This window comes from Poecilia formosa, unplaced genomic scaffold (genome assembly GCF_000485575.1).
Source record: "Poecilia formosa unplaced genomic scaffold, Poecilia_formosa-5.1.2 Scaffold41, whole genome shotgun sequence".
Taxonomy (NCBI): domain Eukaryota; kingdom Metazoa; phylum Chordata; class Actinopteri; order Cyprinodontiformes; family Poeciliidae; genus Poecilia; species Poecilia formosa.
In genome coordinates, this window is record NW_006799980.1 from 1,230,716 (window position 1) to 1,248,472 (window position 17,757).

Below are 17,757 nucleotides of genomic sequence, written 5' to 3' on the forward strand. Positions count from 1 at the left end.
TCCTTGAAAGGCAGCATGAGCAAGCTGAATACACACACACACACACACACACACACACACGCACACACACACACACACACACGAGATTTGGAATCAGTTAGCGTGGCATCATACAACTACACCTTTTCTGTTTCTGAAGTTGTGGCTCACAGACGGAGACGTCAAAGAGGCGCAACGTTTCTGTGCGCTTCCTACCTTGAGAAAAAGAGTTTGTCTCATGCAGAATAACAGTGTACAGTTTTGTTTGGGGAATTTTTTTATTGACATGTCAACAAAAGCAAAGCGCAGTTCAGCTAAGAGCTGATGTCTTTTAAATGTTAAGGCCAAAAGCCCAAAGTATGGAATGCCAACAAAGCCAAAATGAGATTGGGTTGCAGCCCCACTTTAAAACGCTGTAGAATGGAGAACATTTTAGGACATAAGCTGGCTGTTTGAGCAAATTAAAGTTGTAATTTGTTATATATCTCTTTTTGTAGAGGTCCGGTCGACTACTCCAATAGGAGCCTGGCATTATTACAGTACTGCTCACTTTTACTGCGCTCCAGTTTGTTTCAGTGTGATTTTATTGTAATGCTCAAATACATCCGACTTAGTTTACTGCAAATATGTTAACTTTTTTTTTTGATGTAGTTCTATGTGTTTTTTCTCTGAATCTTTCATTATTTTTGTTGTCTTCAGTCACACATAATGTAAATAAAACCAACTCTTGAAATTGTAATTATAAATTGTGAATACACTTAAGAGCACAAATACATGTTAAACAATGTAGAGCATTATTAGTGATGTTAAAAACTTGCAGTATGCAGTCGCTTAGGTTTTAAAAGTTATTTCTTACTTTCATCAAAGCGTGCATGTGGCAGCATGCTGTGTAAAGTCTTCGGCATGACTAACTCGCGAAAGGCTATGGGAGAATTAAAGATGAATTACTTCCTCAATAAGGACTAAGTGCTCTATCTACCAAAGCTGTCAAGCCTAAATAAATGAATTCAAATGACTAGGGAGCAACGTGGGCACTGGAGGGAAAAACGGGAGGAAAAATGGTGGGAGTGATGATAAGAGAAAGGATATGAGGAGGAAGGAGAGGGCGTATAGAAAATGACAGTAAGCGGGGGTAAATTCATCTGTTAAGAAAGCAGCAAAAGCTCTTTTGCTTCTTATTAAAACTCGTCTCTTCCCCCCCCTCACTCTCACACTCTCGCTTTCATCTTTTACACCTTTCACACACTCGCCCCTCCTCCTCCTCCTCCTTTGCCTCGGCTCGTTCCCCTCCATCAGCACGTCTCTCTGCTCTCATTGGTTCTCTACAACTTGTTTAGTCGAGTGATGATGTGTGCAGGTGCTGCTGAAGGAACGGTTAAGACGGTGGGCATGCCTCTGACATTTTCTTCTGTTCTCCTGATATTTGAAGCGCTTTCAGAACAAACGCTCAATTTGTTCAAAAAAGAGCAGCAGGAACAGACAGACATCAAAGAGGATATAAGTGAAATTGGGAAGGGAAGAGGGATTAGAGCGTTCGAACCAGTGTAATAGATGGTAAGAGACAGAAAAACAGCGCCTTGGTAGACTACTTGGGTCTGACCAAAAATAACTGTCTTTATATGAGTTTATTGAAATTTGCAGCGGTAATATGATAAAATCGGTGCAACGCACTTTTTGTTGTATAGAGACTTGATGTACGCTAAGAGATAAGTCGCATTAACCTTTGAGTAGTTGTTCACAGGCGACAAAATGAGAGGTCATTATCTGAAACAAGATAAGTGCCTCAAACGCAGCAGAGAAAATAAGGTATGCATCATTTTCCTCAGATCTTTGGTTTGTGTGGCTGATACACAGTCGCTTTCAAGAGGCAAACAAGAAAAGCGGCAGCTCTAAACTAGACAGTAATCCTTTGACACAGAGCAGAAGAGCCAGAAACGCGCTAAAGCTCCAAGATGAGGATGAGGAAAGCAACGTACTGCGGTTGCTTGTGCGACAGCTCATTAACAAGCGGCGCGCATGTTAGTGGATTGGTGACAATTTTCCCAGATCACATATTTTAATTTGATTTAAATTGATGGAAAAAACGGTGTTTAGAAACAAATACTTGCCGGCTGTGATAGCTGCTTATGTGCAAGAATAAATGGTCTGAAATGCTTCGCGTTGTGTCACCCTCTGTTCTTAATGAGACGTTGGTTTAGTATGTGTGCATTCTGAACGGATATGAAGAAGACAGGAGATTTCTGACCAGCAGAGTTAGTCTGTTGGGTGAGTAAGAGTGGTCATCGTGGAAATTAATTCCACCAGATCAAAACGCTCTCACACTTTAGTCTCTCTTTACAAGCAAGGAATAGGTCAGGCTTGCTTGCCGCGTGGCAAGTATCGGCACTTGTTTGTCTGACCGTTAGATTCTTGCCGTGATTTGAAATCAAAAACAGAGGCAGGGGGCAAAATGATTAAGAATATTTTTCCCAATGCTTGTTTCATTACACGGTACATTTGCCACGTCAATTGGATGTGAGATTAAGACAGTTTTTCAAAGATACATACGATCATGGTGGGTGGTAAATTCCTGGCCTAGAATCAGTCTAAGGAGACTAGCGAAAGTGTAAGAGAGATCGGGATTCAAGATCATCTGAATGGGAAGAGAAGTAAGTTATTTGGAAGAATGAAACCGAGGTAGGTCAGTGGTTCACCGCAGCTTCAGACTGGAGGAAGACGCTGGAGGGGCAAGGCAGGTGCCGGTGTGTAGCAAAGAGCAAGTATGCATTCCAGAGGTGAGTTCGGAGAATGTTGATGAGTTGGAGAAACCAGAGAAGACGTGAGTGGGATGGTGGACATCTTGTTGATGTAGAGCAGCCCGACACAGTTGTGTACATATTTTCACCAGTTTTACCTGTCTTTATTTAGGTAGATTTTACCAAAAAACTATCAGGATGGTCATCAATACTTCAAAGAGTTGAAGAATCCTACTGTCTTTGTCTTGTTACGATCCTGTGACGATACTCTCGGCTTCCATTTCTGAATAACTTTAATGTTGATGTGTAGATGGCGACATCCATCATCACCTCCGTAAACAGTGTGCTGCTGTGTGATGTGTATGTTCTTCTTCTGCTCATGCTAAAGTAATCAGGACAAGATTTTTGTAATCTTGTCCTAAGAAATCACAAAATCCATCCACCAACATCAGCTCCGTTTGATGAATATTTTGAGCTGCAGTCAAGGGTCACGCAAAATTATTCCATTGGATCCCTGTTCACATCTCGATCTAAACTATAGACTAGATAGATTTCAACTTCTTTTTTTTAATCCTCCCTCTATAAAGCTATTGATACTCTGGTGTTGTTGCATATCGCCATGGTTATGCTCATTGTTTGTCCTCTAAGATGACCTGTGAGGCCATTTGGCAACTTCATTTGAAACCACTACTACAGCGACTACTCGGTCCTTAAATAGACAGGTAACTTCAGCTGTTTGGACACACTGCTACTGACAGGCTTTTGGTTCAAAGACACAACTCCAGGAGCACTCAGCAGAAAGTCAGTCAGTCACTTTGATAATCATCTCTAACGACCTACACCTGTGTGTCGTTCAGCACAGCTGCCGCTAATCAGCAACTGTCTCAGCAGCCAGCCAGCCAGGAGAGAAAAGGTACAGACAAAGGTGAGCATCTGTGAGGACGGGGCTGTTGCTGCTGCACCTCATAACCTTATTACAAAATAGTCCCTGGAGGACGTACACTAAGTTCCAAGGTGACTGCACCGACAGGGAAACTCTGCTGCTCAGCTCCGACTCCTGTTCTCTTTCTCTTTGTTAAAGGGCTTTCTCCGGTTTCCCGAATATTCTGCCGTTGTTCACGTCGGGTCATTGAAGCCGCGGCAGCAGGGAGCGTTCTTGTTGCTCTCAGCTTCTGAGTCTTTCCTATAGATAAGAGGTATTGATTGGGTCCTCGGGTCTGAATGGGGAATAAACTCTGATTAATGGCACCTCGTGCTGGGTTGGTGTCCAGACCCGAACAATGCTTGTGGAAGATGATATAGAGCCCTTGAAGAAACAATAGCAGACCAAGCTAGCACAAGTGAACGCAGAAAACATTGTTTGTTTTTTAAATGCAAAGTTTTATTTTATGAAGGTAAGAAAGCTGTCCAAGCCAACTTGGCGTTGTATAAAAGTTGAATCTCTCCCCTTACCCCTTTGGGGCCCTTCATAATTTCCCCAAAGATGCAATGTTTACCACACGAACTCTGCTTCCCATCTCTTTCCATCCACCCTCCCTCTACCTTGCTTTTCATCTGCTGTATTTTTGTGACAATTCTCAAAGTCGAGCCAGAGATTAACTGCTTTCATTCATTAACAAATCCAATATTTGAGGCTGCTAGGATTCCCATTATTTTTCTCTAGGAGACCGAACCCTGCCATGCATTCATTTAATTCCCCCATGTATGAAATAATATCCTGCCCAGCACCGCCAAGCCATTAAGGCTAGTTGTGCTGTGGCATGATAAGTGGATGTATGAGGGACAATAATTAAATGATCTCAGCTGCCTTCCTCCCACTCTCTCGTTAAGGCTTCTCCTCCTGCCTTTTTTTATTTATTTCTGGCACAATATCACAGAGGAAAGTCTGACTACAACATTAGATCAAGATTTTGCATCGACTCTTTCAAAGATCGAGAGGACGAAGCTTTCTTAGACGCTGCAAGATTTGACAAGACTGACAGGGTTTGCAGCAATTTTTTTTAATAGCGTCCTGCTAATTAAATTGGGGTCGACAGAAGCTTAATTTATTCTCACTCTATCACTCCAGATTAAAAGCTGAGTATGGTGCTGGCTGTGGAGTTTGTAGGACGGTAATGTGTCTTGATAGCCGGCGTATCTTGTGCTTGTCTTGCTGTATTATTTGTGAGATGGCTTTTGCGCCCTTTTACTGCAAGCTAACGCAGTTGGTGACACTTGAAGGCCGGTCAACTCCAGTTTCAGCCGCTGTACATCTCGAAGATGGTTATTAAGGGAAATCTGCTTTACTGTGATCGCCTACACCTATGCACATCTACACACCTGCGTGATTTTTGTTTTCCTCAAGATTTATTTTTGCCTCCTTGTTTTCAGATTCGCCCGTAGCTCTCTTAACTAGTCCCGTTTATTTAACGGGATCGTACCTAGACAATGCCGCCACCCGGCACCTGTTTCAGCAGCTCTACACCAATTCTGAGTTTTCGTGTTTTCACTCTATTTTTAGATGTGTTGTGTGTTTCATTGTCCTCCTACTCTTTTGTAAATATAATGAAGCTCATGCTTTTTTTTAGCTATGCCAAATGAGACTGTGAATACCAGACTCGTATTGTTTACTTTGCTGACCAGCTGCTATTTTAACATTTAAATCAACATTGTCGCATGTTTTTAATAATGGTGGGGGTTTTTTATCGGTGTGAATTAACATTTTTGTTTGTCTTCTGTTTAGTGAGTAAAATCAGTTTTCCGTTTTGAGACGACAGTAGTATTGTTTTAAGCAGTGCCTTTATGACCAGATGTATCCGTGACGCACTGATTTGGAGTGGTAAGAAGCGAAAGGTTGCATATTAGTTAGGATGGTATACAATTAAATAAGAAATGAACTCTTTTGAGCTACAGAATGGTGACTGTTTCGGAAATCTCACCTAATCCTGTTCACGCTCACAGGGTGACTGGAGTCTGCATCCGGTGTAAGACATCTCCAACGCATAAACTGCTCTTTAAACATTTCCGTGTTATTTTCTCACTCTTCATCCGACTTGTACAGCTATCCTAAACTTGCAAACGGTGAGATTTTCAACACAAGCTCAATCCCCAAGACCCTCTTCTTATACAAATATGTTGTTAACCTCTAACACAGCTAAAGCATTTAAATCTTACAGGCCTCGAGGCAAACCGAAGCCCTGGATGAGATCTAAGAGATGCTGATTCACTCTAAAATACCTAAGAAGGCGCTTTGGAACCTTCATTGATTTTTAAAAGGCCCGTTTATTCCACTGACTCCAGGAATGATTTACATTGTGTCCTCAATTAGCAAATGAGAATGAAATCTCCAGCGTTTCCCACTGCCCATCCTGCTCCGACTGTTTGCTGTGCTGCTGCGCTTCATCGGTGCGTTTTTTCCTTATCAGTTGTTTGGGTTTGTTCTTGATCACTGTAACTGTTGGCTTTCCCTTTCTTTGCAAATTTTGAAGTCTTGCATTGTGAATTTCATTCAATTTCATAAGCTCATAAGTCAGTGTCAGACCGGCAGCCATTTTATCTGTGGCTTCTGAGGCCATATTGACTGAGTGAATAAAACGCACCCATCAATAGCTTTCTTTCCTCTTGCCACAGGTGATGGAGTTAATGTTCTTCTCTTTCCAAGTGATGAATGAAACCCTCTAAATCTAATGCTGAAGCTAAAAAGTAACTCCTTTTCTGTTTTCCTTCCATCACCAGCTCCTGTCTCGGCATACGAATGGAGAGTGCAACTAATATGCTGACGTTGGTGCCATTGGATGTCGGAAGCCGTTGTAGCATTATGTTAGGTCCAAATATAAGAATCTGTTTTATCTTTTCATGTTCTCCTCAGCTCACCAATTTCAGCCTCAGGGAGCGGTTTGTTCGAACGATGGAGGGAGCCGAAGCCTTGAGGCTCTTTTCACTTTCTAATACAGTGAGCAAAATAATTTTAGTCATTTGTAAATAGTTATGAATTCCTTTCTTTAAATGATTTTGAGCACTGTTTTCACAACACCTGCTTAGCACTGTTGTAAATGGTAGTTTGCATGTTTAATGTACACTCACTCACGAGCAACGTCTCCGCTCCACTAACGTATTTTTACGTGCGTCAGTCACAGAGGTCGGGTCGAGTTGGGGGTCTCGCGATAGTTCGCTGTGGGAACTGGAAAGTTGTTCTCGTATCTGTACGCTACCTTCAATTAAACACCACGTTTAGTATGTAAACTCCTCCGTCATCGCTGCCTCACCGCCTCCCGAAGCCACAGTTACTGTGTAAATGATTTTGCATTCTTACTCGATTGTCTTTCCACTCTCCCCAAATGTAACATTACTGGGGAACTTTAATAAACATTTGGACAATAGCAATCTTCCACTTATGAGAGACTTATTGTCATAACAAATTATCTGCAGTGAAAAATAGAAGAAAGCACTCAGAAATAAATTACATAGTTGAGCCTCTTCAGTGCGCAACATAAATTAACCCTTTCATGCATGAATTATGATCCTTTGTGGAAAAACAGGTAGGAATTTTTTTTTTAGGTGATCAATTGTAATTTTCTCCAAATACAAAGTTATTTGAAAAATACACCAGTAGTACTGTCCTTTAGGGGTTATCTGATGTCACAATATAAATTTTTTTACCTACAGTAGAAGGAGGGACCGAGTCGGTTGCCACGCTTTTTTTTTGTTGTTGTTGTTGTTGTCTGTCGGCCATATTGGATTTAACAAAAATAATTTCTTGCATTTGCAGCTGATGGCCAGCAGTTGATAGTGTATTTTATGAAGCATTAGTGTCCACTTCAGTGGTCTGTATGCATTTATAACACACAAATCCACAAGAAGCAAAAGAAAAAGGCTTTTAGACAGCTGTCCACTGTAGTGACCACTATGCATGAAAGGGTTAATACGTAGGAAAATAGTTAAATATGAAAAAAAGGTGGATATCAGACCGAGTTATTATTTTCATTGTACAGAAATATAATTCAACACATTGTTTTTTTGACAACATGCACTATTGCATGGTGTTAATTGGTACTTTGTGCCGATAGACTGGGGATCTGACGAAGGTTGACAAACCTCAAGCTGTGTCAAGTCTAATCAGTGATCCATGTTTCAGATTGTTTGCTGTGTGGAAATTGTACTTCCTCTTCATCACTGGGGAGACATTGTGCTTCTTTCAAGCACGCTAATCAGAAGGATTTAAACGGCAAAATTTAAGAAGTTTGTATTGAAGTGTTTGAGTTTAGCCTTGAATATGCAACAGCATGTTTGTACCTTTTTTATATTGCACTGTAGTAGACATTTATTAGGAAGGGTTTCCTTGCTGACAGATTACCCTGACACTGTTATAAGTACTTTCCAAATGCATTTTAAAGCCCAAGTAGATAATTCAAGAGCTGGAGGCATGTTTTCGTAAAATATTCATGGCTTTCAGAGGCTCCCGTGGCTCTTTGCTGTGCCTGACTGCCTGAGAAATGTCTGGAATAATGCTACGCTGTAGTGTGGTTAGACATGTCCGACCTGTCAGGAAGGATTACTTGATATATTCACTAATGAGCTGCTGGACACAACCAGCTGAGTCCATCCTCCTGCAATGGCTGATTGGATGTCTTCGGTGGCCTATAGTCGAGGGTCATACTATTTTCAGGTATTTCTGGGATTTATCCAGCATTCACCAACACATTTTTAAAGCACTGACCAAACGTAGAACGTTGTCGTTTGTGTTTTTACGTAAGAGAAGGCTCGACCTAAGACGATCATCTGTACTTTGTAATTTCATCGCTTTCAGTACTGTTTTGTCAGTGTTGCACATATTCCAGGGTTGATCTACAAAAACAAGTTAAAATTATATTAAAGAGTGTCAGTCTTGATTTAGTAGCTGTCTAATGTAAATGGGATGTTCGCTTGTTATTCCCATGTTAAACAGTTGCTAAGAGAAATTAGCCTCTGTGCTGTATTGGATTGTTTTGTTGAATTCGTTGGGGTAATTTTGTTGAAGTCATTTGTTTCCTAATGTTAGCTCTGTTGCAGGATGTTACTGAAGTGAAGGGTTATTTACTATACTATTTATCTTAAGAGATGGGGTCACTTGGACCCCTCAAGTTTGTGTGTGGGGTGAAATTGTGTGGTTTCGGAAACTGATAGTCTGACAAACCCCAACTTCCTATTTGTCTGACCGTGACAGTTGCCGTGCTCCTCCTGAGCGTCGCGCTACGATTGCGGGGGGGCGGGGGGCTAAAGGCTCTTCGCACTTCTTTACCAGGGGTGCCAAAAATGGAGGGTGCTTCTAATGCTGCTGGAAAGGGCTGCAAACACCTTCACCTGCCCTCCAAACTGCTCAGTCCTTTTAGAGATCAAGCTCGTGTCATCGCACACGTCTCAAAGTATTGGTGTTGGTGGCCTTAAACGCAAAAGAAATGAAATGCAGGATATCTGAAGACTAACAAATCTAGAAGAAATTTAGAAAGCTGAGCAAAATGAATCAGTTGGGATGCAGGATCAGAATCCCAGTGAACGTTTGTCTCTCCTTTTACATCTCTTGGGCAAAAAGCAGTACCTTACAATTTACTGGTGTGCTGCCCTCTGCCTCTAGCCAGAGGTGGGTAGAGTAGACACTAGGCAGAAATTATACTCAAGCTAAACCAGAACTACTTCAACACTGAGTTTGTGTGTGTTTCTAACTTAGCTTTTCTTGTGGGACTTTTTCCTCTATCTGGGATATATCACTGATTTTTAGTCATGGCTTCAACAAATCTGACTTTTGTTTGCCAATTTCCACTCCCCATCACATTTATTACTCTCCTCAGCGTTTATTCAGTCTGGTTTCCCTCTGTTGTGATACCAATCTTGGTACGGAGTCTCTCGCTTGTCTCCAGCCCGTCTTGCCTTTTAGGTGCTGTTAGATTTGTTTCTTCCCCGTTCATGTTAAATTATTGAGGCGTTCTTCACTTGTTACCTCCTGCCTGTCAGTGCTGCTTTTAGATCCATCCATCCCCACATCCCGTGACAACTTTTTTTTGTACTCCATGTACCGGAGACCAGACTTTTGTCATGTTTAAAAGCAACTTTGAGCAAAGCCTTCCTCGTTGCTTTCAGAAGTGCTTTGAAACCTTTTCCTTACATGTCTGACAGCCTTACTTTCCTCGGTCCAGTTCTTTCACCTTAAAATTTTCAGGTGAAACCAGTTTTGTTTTTTTTTCTCCCCTCCATTTATTCATTTTTTATATCGGGACATGTTACACTGACTGACCTATGAATCATCCAAGCACATAAACTAAACTTGTAGCTTAAGAAATGCGACCAAAGAAATGGGAACAAATTGTAAAGTGCTTTTCTGTGTTGTCTGCGTGTAAAGTGTCCAAACTAAACGCTTGAAAAGACCATGTTACAAAATCGTGCAAGCAAAACAAGGCGGAAAAAAATACTTTTGAGCAATATAATTATCAATCTTTACAAATCTTCTCATGAAGGATGAAAATTGGCACGCAGAATGTCCAGAAGGTACAGTTTAGATTGTCAGAACGTCATTCAGTTACAACTCTTTATATTTGACAAAAAAGGCTTCACTTGATCAAATAAAGAGTTCATGGCTTTAATGCTTTACATTACACCATGATGCTTTTTAAAACACACCCCAAGCTATACAAATACAAAAAGCAGCCTTTGTTGGGTGTTATTTGGAAGTACCTTAATGAGCAGCGCCATTAATAACTAATACGCTTTAGCAACGAAACACAAAATTATTCTTCCCGCCAGCTATTACGGTGTTTTTTCTTTTGATGGATTTATTATGCTACTATAATTTTATTATTCATCAGCTGTTTTTTCCCCTCCCACTTAAAACGTTTAAGACTATTGCTGCAGCAGCAACCTCTTGTTCAAAAGTCCGTGCATCTGAATGCCAACTTGGCCGCTTCAAGATTGAAGTTGATCTTCAAAGATTTATTGATGGTAGCACAGAGGATATGTGCCATAATTTTCAAAGGAAGTAGAAATACAATGAAACAGGAAATGCTTTTAAAACTGGAGACCTTCCCACTCCACCGTTTGGGGGTTTGCCTGAGACCATTCAGTCCCGATCGCTGAACATATGAAAACAGCGTTTCGGTGACTGTAATGTATAATTACTGGATTTATGTAAATCTGGTCCAATCTGCAGGAATTTAGCTGCGTATGTGTGAATGCATACATTTTAACCGCTTTCAAAGCCACCTTTAAGTCAGTTTTTAAAATTTGGCCGACTTGGAGAATAATTTATGGTCCAATAGATTTCACCCACAGGGACCCTGGAGAGACTTGGATGATATGACTTTCAAAATCTCATTTCCTTTTGGAATAAATAAAGTATTTTTCAATTGAATTGAAATGAAATGAAACCAGAAGCTTTTCGCCCACAATACCAGACCGACCAGAAGTCCATACCCATAGTACATCATGGTGGTGGCAGTATCATGCTCTGGGATTACTGTTTTCCAACTCAAACTAGGCTTTATGTCAAAATTAATGGATTAATTTGACTGAGAGCTCAATTACATTATTTTTATATAAAAGGGATTTTAACCATGCATTAGCTTAAAGTTGTGCACTCATGCAAAACTGAATTTGTAGCCGATTTATTTTACATTTAAACCTCTTGGTGATATTTTTTAAGTAGTTGTATCAGATTAACCTCAAATTATTGGTTAAAAAAACAAAACAAAAAACTCCCCTCACTTTATCATTCCAGTTTTGTAAGCTATTCTTTACTGTTGCTTCATCATCTTTAAACTGATTTTAGGTCTTAGCTTTTTATTTAGACAGCTTTTTGTAATAAATGAGGTATGTTGACACACTGTCAGTCAACATATCCCTCCACCTGCACTACACCGAACCATCATCATTATCACATACATGAGCTGAATACTTGGATAACTAAAAAAACATTTTTATTTGGTAAAACACAAATATGATCAATTCTAAACACATTTCAATTTCTTAAGCTCATTGTGACAAAGGCAGAATCAATTAGTTTTCAAATCAAACTCTTGTCACGTATGTTGTGTGCTGAACTATGTCTTGGCTGAGACCAGTTACCAGGCAACCAGTGGATGTGTGGAGCTGCTACATGTGTTGCTGACTGGCTCTGTTTAGATTGTCGGTGGAAAGTGGACACAATGGTAATTTAATGTATTCAAGAGAGTGCAAAAATGAAGTATAAGACATTATTGTTTGTGTTCATCTTTCCTAACCTGATAGGAAAAAGTAAAACAGAACAGTTTTGTTACACAGACAGCAGTCTGTGAAAAAAAAATAGTTGAAACTGTTAAAATCCAGCTCAACCATTTATCCGCTGCCTTCTGCTTATCCAAGTTAATGAGAAAAGCTCTTAAACAGTTTTCATCATAAAACCACAAAGACAAAATGCATCAGAGATCCCTCTGGCCTTTCATATATCCCTAATGGGAATGGTGTTTTACCACGCCATTTTTAAGCTTTCAAGAATTTAGTCAGCGTTGTGGGAAGGAGAGGAGGCGTCACGCAACATGACCGTCAGTGATTCGCATAAAATCTGCATTATTATTAACGATGATGGCAGACGAACTTTGCAGCACTCCTGTTTTTCCCTAAGGAAATGCTTCAAATTTAAATATGTCTCCTTCTTACTCTCATCATCAGAAACTAGTCCTGTGTCTCCTTTATGATAAGTCCTGCAGCTGTCTGATCACGCAAACATGCATCATCGCTACATCGCTTCGTCCATTTGTAAAGATGGCTTCCTTCTACACAGGTGAACCAACGTGAGTCTGTAGCTGCCTCACTTGTTGAGTCGGGAGCATCACAACTTGACTTCTAGCTCCCAACCTCCGTCACTTTGGCTCCTTTGTAAAGCTCTCTGGGTTCTGCATTTTCTACTCTTGTATTTTGGATTTGTAGTATGTTTCATGCCGCTGTCTTATGGAAAAGAGGTTTTTAATCACGGCGAGTTATTGTCTTGGTTAAATAGAGACATAACATACATTTTAAAAATGCATATTAAGATATACTTGGTGTTCGAACTATTAAAATAGGCAGTTTTAAGTGTTTTTAGAAGGGGTCTCAAGAATTTGTGGGTTTTAACTATTAATGGGCAGTTGAGATCCTTACCTACCGAAAATGTATTTATTTTTCTTCGAAACTCTCTTGTTCACAAGAGTTTGGTACACTAAGGTCCGCTAGTCTGAACACCTCTTTTTAAAATCTGCGACATGCATTGCTGTCCTTTTCTTGGCCTCCTACACACACACACACACACACACACACACACGCTTCCCAAACGAGGACTTGCCTACCATCGAGCATGTTCCGCTCCGTTGACGGTGGAATACACATCTGCAGTTTATTCAATTTCAGCATAAATTTCCTGTGGATATCAGCAGAAAGGTGGGCTAGGAGGCGAAGGCAGACGCGATCAATCCTGAACAGAAAATGACGATTACAGCTGCGTCCACATCGTCTCAATCTTCAGTCTGCTGCTTCCTTATAAGCTAATGTTAATGGGGCAATCATAAACCCCATTGCTGTTCTGCTCGGAGTCATTACCTCCGTTGTGTGCGTGTGCGAGAGGTAGCGTCATGTTTATTGCGGGATGTCCTAATTGGGTTTCAACAAGATTGATTCAATCTGCCCTTTAGTTCGTGACATAACATTTAAATGGAACATTTAACCTCCCTTCTTGATGCTCTCTCATCTGAGCACTTGGCCACGTACGCACACACAAACACCCTCGGCGCGTCTTGCGTATTATGCACAGCCCGTTTGCTCAAAACTCCCCAAGAGTGGCAGCTGGAACTCGCTAATTGCGAGCGCTAAATTCAAACACTATCGTTATCTTGGCTGGCGGGGCATAAATATTAATATATCATAAAGAGCTATAAAAAGCTCGCCTCAGCCTCATTTGGATCCATATATATGCAGCTGTTGGTGTCTATTGGGCGGCAGACGTGGACCATCATTTATTGAAGGAGAGGGACAAGAGCGGGCTGTCACGAGAGGAAGAAGGCAGGAAATGACTCGCTCTTCAGATGGATGATTGAGGAAGATGAGGGATGCTGGCGAGCTGAGAAAAGGCGTCGTCCGGCAGAAATGACTGATTTTGACAAAAAAATAAATAAAAGGGGACAGGCCTGTTGGGGAGAGGAAGGCAGCTCAGCATCTGTTTTCAGGGAGAAGTTTCGTCTCTCATAGACACGACCCAGAGATTTGTCGAACCCAAAACGTGAACAAACTCGACCCGTCCTTGGCTCCCGGCTGCCCGGGCGCACCAGACGGCAGACGTGCTGTCGTCCCCGCGATGCTCTCGGATGATGGCAGGTGTTGACAGAGTTCCACCTGAGGGGATTTTATCGCCGAACGCTGCCTCTCCCCAGCTGCTCCGCAGGGCTGATTAATCAACGGACAGAAGGATAACCGTGTGATATATATACGTACGTTTACAGGGGAAAAACACAATCGATTAACAGACGGTAGACTGAAAAGAGGACCGGTATACATCTGATACATTCTCAAAGCACCACCAAAAATAGAAAAAGAGATTAGATTTACTACCGCTTGCCTACTAGGAGTTTTTGTCCAAACAGAGCTGCTTTGACTTGTTCAGCTTTCATTTCAGATTTCTAAACACTTTTATACAAACATTTCCACATTTATAGCCTATGCAAATTTGCAAAGCCTGTTTCTAGACTGACTTACAACTACATGAGACTTAATATACAAGGTTTAAAATGCTAAACACAAAAGAAAGAAAGAAAATGACAAACTCTAAACTGTTTGTTCACCAGATAACAGGAGTGCATCAAAAGTAACACTAAATCACATGACAGGACTCGACGCTCCACAAACTCTTTTTATTTCCTCATATTTACACCAGGTTTTGACTACGCCATCATACGAGGGAGGGGAACAGTTCCGGCAACTTTTTAGACTTCAACTACATCTGAAACAAACTTTATTAGAGAAAAACATACAAATGTGGTTAAGGGGGATAATCACTTTATTACAGACCGTAAAAGAACGCCATGTTGAGAAGAAAATTGTTAAATCACCGGGCTCGACGTTTCAGTTTTATAGAATTCAAAGCACAGCTGCATGAAGCAACACCTCCCCTCCCTTGAATGCTTTTGTCCGTTCGAGCAGCACATATTTCAGGACCTGCTGAGAATGAAAATGACCCAAAACTAGTCATTAAAAGTCCGACAGGATCGTTTGCACAGACTACCATTAATATAAATTAGATCTGTGAATACAGGTAATTGGATTTTTGTAGAAAACACAAGCACTCATAAATGGGATGACTCACAGTCCACTGGATTATTAATAAAACTCATAATAGAATCTGGCCATATATTTTGTTGAGGGTGCGTTTTAAAATTCATACTTTGATATCGACCATATAGTGATATTCTGCATTTATTTAGCACGTGGTGTACATGAGTATGTGCTCATATGTGATTAAAACGACTATTTCTTCTGTACAAAAAAAAAAAAAAACACTACAGTTGATGTCTTTCTTTGTGTTCATTTATTTTCCTTTTTGTGGTAACAAAATAGAAGAGGAAAAAAAAATGTAAGCAACTCTTCTACCACAGATGTCCAGACTTTAAGATAGATCCAGAAGGTTTTTTTTTTTTTTTTTTTTTTACATTGGCTCTAGATCATTTACTGGGGAAAAAAACCAAAGCTACAAGAATGATCTCTGGAAATTGCAGTTCCTGGAAAAAAGTTTCTGCTGTGGACACTCAACTGGCTCCAAACATGCAACATCATAAATTGCCATAATAGACAATACAATAGACAATAGGACTAAGTAAAATTCTGTTATCAACGCAACACTTCTCTGTTTTTACAATATTTTCTGCTTGTTAGAGAGAAAAGATTTTCAAGTGCAGCTCAAACTTTTTTGTTGATAGCGGGTCCCTCAGAAGCCCTTTAATGGCTAGCTAACCTCCGCTGCCCCTTTTGTCATGAAGAAATCTTAGTCACAGAATTATGAAGTAATGAGAAGAGGGCAGCATGCAAAGTCAACTCAAAGGGAAATAATGCTGACAACGGCTTTTGTAACTGACAGGCTGTGTCAGTTACAAAACGTGTTCTCTCTTTATGCTTACGACGATTACCGTCACCAGCAATGCATATGTAAGCTTTAATTTTTTCCAAATGCAATATTCCTAGAATTTCACTATTCTACGCTTTAGAAAGTGCGTAACGAGTGAGCTGCTGTACTCCATTTTTTTTTCTATTCTGCTCAGAATAACATTCAAACATAGCTGCACATAAATAACGACACACACACAACCACACACACGCCCACGGATAATCTGGATGCAGCGGAAGCACTATTTATTCGAGAGGTGTTTTGAAGCACAAGGGAAATAGAAAATGGAGGAAATTTAAATTGCCAGATGTGATTGAGTTCTATTGTGTGGTCTGTGTTGGTTAATGGGTGGCAGGCAAAGGCAGGACGGAAGGATGAGAGTGAGGGGAAAAAGGAAATGCCTTGATGTGCAGAGCCTATTACGGTCTGGCTGGTGAGCTGGACTCGATCACTGGGGATTCTTGGGCAAATCCAATATAGTAGCAGACAGTCACACTGAAATAGTGCCGAATGGCTTTTCTCTCTGTACATAAACCGAACTCCAAATGCAATAAATCTTCTCATGTGGGCATGCAGTCACGGTCCAAAGTTATCAATTTAAAAGTTTAAGCACAACGTCCTCATCGGGTCACTTTTATTCATTTATTTTTTTGTCTAATCTGCAAAACCTTCAAATTGACAAAAGCATTTCTTAAAAATTGCATTTCATTAGAGGTTCTGCTTCCAATGGAAGAGAAATAAAAAAATTTAAAAAATCAGTTCATGTGAGCTCAACATGAAGGTTGCGAATGCAGTCAACGTGAACTGACATGATGTGCTGGAACCCATCTGAGCCGTAAATAAGCCCAATTCAGTTCAGTTCTTCATCTTAACTAAATGTATGGATTTCATATCCAGAAAAAAAAAACAATTAAAAAAAGTATAAATAAAAACTTTGTATTAGTATGTGGACCAAAGTTACAAAAGTAATGCTTAAAAGCAATATGCCAGCAATTAATTAACGCTAACTGCAACAGTCTTAAGCTAATTACTGGGATTTTCACACTCTGCAGAATTGTCCAAGTATTTCTTCAAATATCTCGTTTGTTGAGTGGATAGCAGAGAAATACGAATAAAATCCAAATTTACAGTCTTAGTTCTTCGTCCAAAAAGCATTTGTCGTACCTACAAATTTAGTCTTCAGCTGGGAATAACCCAAATTGCCAACATGGGCAAGAACAACACTGTGCAAATAACATTCTGAAAGGAGAATTATGCAGTCGCTGCGTGAAGAGTACCCTGCAGAACGTAGCCATTAATTATTGATAAAATTAATCATTTAATGCACGACCACCTGGAAACAGGGGAGTGAATAACAATTGTATCTGTTTAAATGTCTGTTGAGCTTTATGTCAGTCTGACATGATGTCTCCAGTGCAGACAACCAAAAGTACGTATTACAAAAGCTTTCAACCAACAACCGTCACCCAATACATACATAATGTCAAGCTATTATTTTTCCCCCAAAAAAATTCCAATAGAAGTTTTTAAAGTAAAGGGGGTTAAAAAACAATAACAAAACAAGGAATATTGAGCTACATAAACACTATTTACTAACTACTGCTCAGTTTATAGGTCTGACCTCTGCGAACACATGTTGGAGTTTGTAGGTGTGAGTGACAAAAAAAAAAAAAAGTTAAGGATTTCCCAAATGTCTGTCTTTAACACATCAGTTCAGTCGCGTGACAACTTGGCTGCTACGGCTACAACAAAGGAAAATGGCGGACGGACGTCACGTCAGATCGTGTTCCTCACGTGTTCGAGAGGAGAGCGGGTCGCTTGGGACGCTTTGTTCTCTCTCTGAAGCATTGGTCTGCGAGAGAACAAATGTTTATTCTCAGCAGATGAAACGGTGATGTGCGGTCTCAATATCAATTACCTGCAGCACCTTGATTACTG

At 40.4% G+C, this 17,757-nt stretch overlaps 1 long non-coding RNA gene across 1 annotated transcript in view; it reads right to left on the minus strand.

Moving 5' to 3' along the window:
- Window positions 1-8,041: 8,041 nt before the first annotated feature.
- Window positions 8,042-17,757, minus strand: part of LOC107836142 (uncharacterized) — a 25,977-nt gene continuing 16,261 nt past the window's right edge. Inside the window, exon 3 of the long non-coding RNA XR_001661995.1 lies at window positions 8,042-8,053. This is a non-coding gene — a long non-coding RNA (uncharacterized LOC107836142). The remainder of the gene's footprint in view (window positions 8,054-17,757) is intronic.